This window comes from Cygnus atratus, chromosome 2 (assembly GCF_013377495.2).
Source record: "Cygnus atratus isolate AKBS03 ecotype Queensland, Australia chromosome 2, CAtr_DNAZoo_HiC_assembly, whole genome shotgun sequence".
NCBI classification, from domain to species: domain Eukaryota; kingdom Metazoa; phylum Chordata; class Aves; order Anseriformes; family Anatidae; genus Cygnus; species Cygnus atratus.
In genome coordinates, this window is record NC_066363.1 from 7,466,966 (window position 1) to 7,473,970 (window position 7,005).

Consider the following 7,005-nt stretch of genomic DNA (forward strand, 5'->3'; position numbering starts at 1 on the left):
GCAGAACAGGAACAGTTTGCAAATGTTTACAGGTGCTGCATTTTTTTTTCCAGGTGCAGAACAGACCTGTTGTTCTGTGGTGTATGTGAAGGTATTGTGTGAAACCAGGGGTCCGTGGATTTGAAAGTCTCTGTTTTCACAAATGCTGAAGTTAAGATATAGGAGACCTGAACCAGGGCGTTTGGGCTTTATACAGAATTAGTACCAAAACATTTCATAATTCATTAGCAAAATTCTATCATTTATGGAAACATCCTAGTTTGTCTGTTAGTTGATGTGTATAGCAACCCAAGAAAAAAATGGAGCTGAATGCATGGAAGCATTAGTGGAGATATGGGAGGTGTGAGAGGAGACAGTATTTGAGAAAATTAGATTTTTCCATGTAGCAGAAGATGAAAACACTAGTTTGGGAAGATGGGTTTCCTTTGATATCTCACGTAGACACACGCTAAGTTTTGGTGGTGACTGGGCTTGTATAACAGAAAAATAAGGTGGGCATAAATCTTTATGGTGTTTGAGGTACAAAAGCAAAAAAGGGTAAACCAATGGACAGTTGTCAACAGAACTACCATAGTTATGAGTGCTCTGCAGTAGGTGGCAGCTGTTGGATGTTGGATCTGTGAACTGCAAGTCAAAACAACACCCCTTAATCTGCATTTTTACTGCTAAATGGAAGAGTACTTGCTCTGAGTTAAGTCCAACTAGAGATTTTTGGGATTCTTAATCAGCTTTCATCAGTAACTGCCCCCCCAAATTTATTTGCTTAAGGTAGAAGTAAGGTCCAGCTCCAGTTTTTGTGAATCTTTTTGTAGAAAGGCCTTTGTTGGAGGAAATGACCCATTCCTCTGTTGTCAGAAAAAGTACGTTCTAATGTTTTCATACTACTGAAGAGAATTAGCCTCTGGCCTTTGTGGAAGGCTGGGCTTCCACCTCAAAGTACTGTGTGGCCAGTACCAGCCTCAGAGCCCTTCTGGTGCGTGACTTGTTGCAACCTGAAGTATTCACAAGATTTTCCCCAAAAGCCTTTTTTAAAAAAAACAGTTCTGCTGCTTGGGAAAGTTAAACACAGACTTGGAAAGATATTTCATAAAAACAGCAGGGGGTTAGGAGATGAGGAATGGTGTGCTGCTTTTAAAGGTACCTCTTGGGTAGGTCCTGTCACCTGCATCTTGGATCTTCATGATTTTGGACAGCTATATATAGCTATAATAAATATTTTTGTAAAGCCTGATCAGATCAAAATGATGTTTGTGTTGTGCTTGAGGGTTCTTGTGGTGACTCGGTGAACCAAAGACTTCGTCTCCACAGAGAGGCTTCTTGATATCTCTGGTTTGGCTGAGTAACAAATGCATTTAGTAACTGGAAAAATATGTTGCTGCTTTGTTGATGTGTTGACTCATTTGATGTATTGAAAAAAAAAAACCAAACAACAAACCGATTTGCCTGTCCAAACTAGTCTAACTGACATGTCTGCGGAGGTAGGCTGGGCTGGAGGATGTTGAGATTGGCTCTCATCAGACCATTGTGATCTCTTGTTTGCTTCATGGTCTTTATGAAGAAATCGGTTCTGTATTAGCAACAGCTCTTCTGGGCCTCAGATGAGGTCTCATATGGCATTGCTGTGACAGACAGATCTGTGCTTTGTGAGCAGAATGTTGTGGGAAACTCACCAAACCACGAAACACGAGCATATTTGAGTTTTGATAAAAACTACATGGAAAAAACTACATTTGATTGATATTGTAATGACTCAGTAAGAAGAGAAAATATTCTATTCAGTGCACGGGAGATGAGATTGGCAGTTTCCATGCTAGTGTAATCGTGGGTTAGTTGAACCTGCCGGCAATTTTAAGGGTGGAAACTCTCAGAGAGGAAGTTTTGCACATATTTCTGTAGTTGCTTTTGACTGATGCACTTCTCCTAGTGGGGGTGGTTCTATATAGCACAGAGCTGGGTTATTGTTTGCATCCTGGTGTTCCCATGAGGGAGTTTGAATCCATCTTTTTAGTGTGTGTGTCCGTCTAGGCAGAATTGCCGTTTTGGGAACTGGCTGTAATGCATCTGTTGTCTAGCAGATAAGGATTATCTGCAACTATCAGAGAGATAATACAAGCTTTTTTTCCCCAAGAATACCAAACTGAAAACTCAAAGATGGAATTTGGGGGTGAACACTATAATTAATATAGGAACTAGAAAAATACAGCTGACTTCACGCTATTCCCATGTTCAATATGGGCAGTCTTCTTTTTTCCCCTGAAATTTGCAATTTGTAAGTGTATCACTGGCATTGTTTAGGAAGATAGGGATGAATAGAGTAGTTCAGACCTTCCCTGGGTACTGGCTAGACCTCTTGTTTTCCAAGTTTCTTCAGAAGTGCTGAGGTAAAATCCCCTGATGTAAAACCATAGCTTCTGGTGTATTATTTCTAAAGATAGAGGTGTGATATTTGGCAAGCTCCATGATGCTGCATCATAAAGTAAGTTGAGTATATGGAACAAAATGTTGTATTAGTTTTTAAAAGCATGTAATGCAGTTTTGTCATACATATTGTGTTTATACATATACACATACATATTCAGAGTTTTACCAGAGTTAATAACCAGATTTCAAGGTAGACATGAAAAGATACAAAAGTGAACACAAGAATTTACTCAAAGTCTGCTTGCTTTACTTGAGTTTGATGAACTACTGCTTTCATTAACTATGAATGTTGTAGCATAACATTTCTCTTAGAGTAAGAAAGCTAACTAAATAAAAGGATATTATTAAAATAGTTGTCAGAGTTACTGTGGTTGATATTCCCAGCTAAAACTGGGTTCCAGGTCATGCTGGACTGGTTTCAAGTTTCAGACTGTTACTTGCAAAGAGCAGAAGGGTAATTTCTCAGCTGGGGTAAACTGAAGTTGTTAGAACTCGATTTTAAAGGCAAAGAATTGGTGTGGTTTAAAATAAGCTTTGCGTAGCCTCTACCTCAAAGAGACTTTCTAAGGCATTCAGCTACCATGGTGATGAATGTGGTATAAATAGAAAATAGATTAGATAGAATCCAAAATGTTTCCGAGTAGATCTAAATTAACAGTAGCCATTCGGGAAAGAGAGGTAGGAAATCACTGTGCACAGTTTAAGAAAATACACCAGTAGTAAATCTAGAGTGGTTTATACAAAGAGGAAGGTAGGAAGCGGTCGATAAAGCCATGGCTGAGAATGTAATCTCAATGGGAATACTGGGTTCCGATTCTGTTCAACCCTAGCATGAAATAAAGCATAAATAGAAGATGTACTAGAAACCTGAGAAGCACAGAAAAATTCTACCTGGGGCACAAAAACCTCTTCTGAGCAGGCGGGTGTTAGAAATGGCAATGTTGCCCCATCTGCCTATGGGGCGATTAAAGGATCCCGCAGCCACTGGGAAGGGCACTCAGACATAAGTCACCTGTTCTACAAAAGAGGTACAACTCTGTCCCCCTTCAACCAAACCACGGACTCTCTTTTAACTTGTCGTAACAGAAGACCCCAATATAATTTAAAGACAGCAAGTACTTTTTGTTCTGTTTATACACAAGCAGCTTGTGGCTTTTTGTCACAATATATTCAGGTCAACTGTCTGGTAAAAATTAAAGCTTGTTTAGGCCCCAATTTCCAGTTACTTACATGGTGTACAAGTTTAGGGATATGGATAATTTTGTTTTTAGTGGGACTATTCGTGTGCTTTAAATTACAGATGGTCTTAGAAGTAGCGGCTAAAGGCCTATGTAGGTGTAAAGAATATACAATAGATTAATGAATGCTCTACAGATACATCTTTGTAAGAATAATTTGTGCTGTGTTGCTGTTACCCCCCACCCTTTGCTGCTTCACCCCTCTTTGCTCCTTGGTTTTCTGCCCTTTGCTGCTGCTTCTTTTTTTTTTTTTCTTTTTTCTTTTTCTTTGGCTGCAGCTGAGGGAAAAGCTTAGACTCTCCAGCAATTTACTTCCCAGTGATTGAGTAATACTTCTGTGATTTCTAGTGTGTGAACACCATTACTTGGTGACCTTTCCTAGTGATTGTATGATGACAACTGCATAACAGCTGCCCTTAAACTGGCCTCATGTCTGAGATGATCAGAGGATTAAAGACCTTTCGTGCTGTTACTTTTTGAGCTTCTGAAGTGAGTCTTTTTTCATGTTGTTGTCATTTTTGCTAGTTAGAAAAAAAACAAGTGCATACTGCAATTATGTACTTGTGACCAATATGTAAGCACAGTTTTTGGCTAATCAGATGAACAAAATGAGAGGGTGTGGTTTATCTAACTCAAAAACAATTCACAGAATATGATCTGATAACAGTTCTCTGCTACTTGCCCAAAATCAAGGTCTAGAGGAACAATGCTGACCAGCCATTCATTTAGAGATTGAAGTTTTAGATTTCGAAGTGCCTTTTAAAAAATACACAGCTGAAATTATTCTGGATGGAGGATGATGGCTGGATAGAACAGAACCTTTTGGGGATGTGCTGATAGTGCTCTCTCACCCTTACGTTACTTGATTCAAGATACTACAGACGTAGCTGTGGGGTGCAGGAGAAAGTTCTTGGGGGGCCTCTGTGAAGGTTTCCACTAAAAAAGTAGTGATGGGGTCAACACAACTATCCCTTCAACTAGAATTCATCACAAACATATAGCCCGAAGGAAAGCTGTTCAGGCAATGTGAACTTAAGCGCCAGCAGTGTCATCCTTTAGATCTTAGGTCTTATCAGTACCACCACGTTAGCCTAGTGCTTTTACAGATCAGATCAGCAGTGAAGAAGAGCTGACTTAAGCTGATCTCAAGAAGGGGGAGAGGTTATGTAAGCAAAGAAAATCTTATTTGTAGCTTCGTTTATTTGAGGGTAGGCAAACACAATTAGTTAACTTGTTAATTAATTTGGCAGTGTCCCTGGACTCTGAGCTTTTGCATGCATTTTGTTTAGGAACCCTGTCTCCTCCTGGCAGATTGCATATGTAACTGAAGCTGGGTTTCCATTACCCCTTCTCCAAAATAGCAATGTGATATATCTGGATATGACACTATCAGCTTTTAAGATGCATGGTTTAGAACACAATGTGCAGTTCATCTTAATAACACAAAGCTAGTGCAAGTGCATTAAAACCATCCTCCTCTTCCACACCGACTTTTCATAGCTGAGCTCAGGCTCACTATTTCAGTTATCTGACAAGTTTCTTGAGGGCTGCCCTGTTGCTGTTGAATTAGTCTCACAGGAGTTAAGGGTTATCAAAACTTCAACACCTTCTACTTCTTTAGATTACCTTCTTTATTGTAAACATAGAATAGCATCAACACTTTAAAATAAAAATCCTAAAATAAAAAACAACCATTTGCTGCCTACGCAGCTCTCCCTTTGAGAATGAAATGAAAGAATGGCAGATATTAGCCACATCACTTAACACGTTCCTCAAAGGCATTTGGATGCTGTGGTGAAAAAGGGTGTAGTCAAACTGATGTAAAGGATCTTCAGTCGTGTAACTCATGGTAGGCTCTACAGATATTAAAATTGCGACCACTTAAGTTTCTTGGATGTCTTATTTCCCTTTCAGTATAGCCTAAACTTGGCACAAACTGTCGTGGCCTATATTGTGCAAAAGGTGGAAGGACACAATGATCCCTGTTGGCTAAAAGCATGAAACTACAAATAATAATGGCTGTGTTCTGAGAGGAAGCTATGACATACTTCAAATGATGAAGAAGAATCTATCATTCACTAAGCTATATAGATCAGGCGTCTCCTCCTTCCTCCTCTACCTGAGGAATTACTTACCATTATTTTCATTTAAATAATCATTAGCTATTTGAGTTCTAATGCATCACCCGGACAGATGAATGTTCTCACATTTGTCATTGCTGCTGGGTAAGATCACTAGCTGATGTATGTTATCACAGTTTTATGGCACAGTTTTTGTTCCAGGTTCTCCATGGACTTGTCTCTATGTTTCCTAGGCTATGGACAGATGTCCTCTTCTGGATCCAGCTGGAACAGCTCAAGATGTTACTGTGCTTTACCCCTCCCCTCAGTTCTGCTAACAAAGCAATTTGTTTGAGTGCTCCCTCACCCACTTCAGGCACAAGCAACCGAGTTAGCTCATAGCACCTATTCAGACTGTTTGAACTATCTCAGCTGGTTTTGCTTGAAGTGGGTTAGGGAGCACACCGGCAAACAGCTGGGAGAGCTAGGGGGTAGTAATCAATGCCCCAGGGACCACAATAAACAGCTTGAGAGGAGAACAGCAGGGCACAAATGTTTCAAACCTCTGCAGCTGTTTGCAAATTGAATTTCTACACGCAGGCTGCATGTGAGCCATGGCAACACCTCTCTTTCCAGATGAGGCTTTCTCCTCAGCCATCACAGCTAGAACCTTCTTTAAAAGAACAATAAAAATTAAAAATTAAAAAAGTGAAATTAAAAATGGTAAGAAAGTTTAGAGATGTGCCCAGATAGCATATGAGCGCATATTCTCTGAGCATAGCATATTGTGCAACAGCATGAGAGGGAAACTTTTGGCCAAGGAAGACAAAGTATATTCTTTCTTTTATCTGTTGGATCTCAAAGCAGTGCCTTTTATGTGCTGTTCAGATTTGACTGTCCTGAAGAGGAGGCAGATGATTTTCATCCAGCTTGAATCCCTGGTTCCAGAGCCTACTTATTAGAGCCTGCCTGTTAGCTATTTCAACACACTGATAAGGGAGCCCTTCCAACAAACAAATTGGGCTGGCTTCCACTCCACTCTGTTATCTTCCAAAATTTCCACGGGGACTGGAGTGAGCAAATATGTTCAAGTGAGTGCGCTCAGTTTGGGTAAATGGCTGAACAACCCCCTAGGGTGTCTGCACGGTCTACAGCTATTGCACCAAAGCTGGCATTTCTGAGGACCAGGGGATGCATTTCATTCATGGTTTTACGGACAACCTGTGTCTGTACGAGCTTCTGTGTAGCGATGTGGGGCTGGAACAGGGTGGTAGGAAGCAACACTC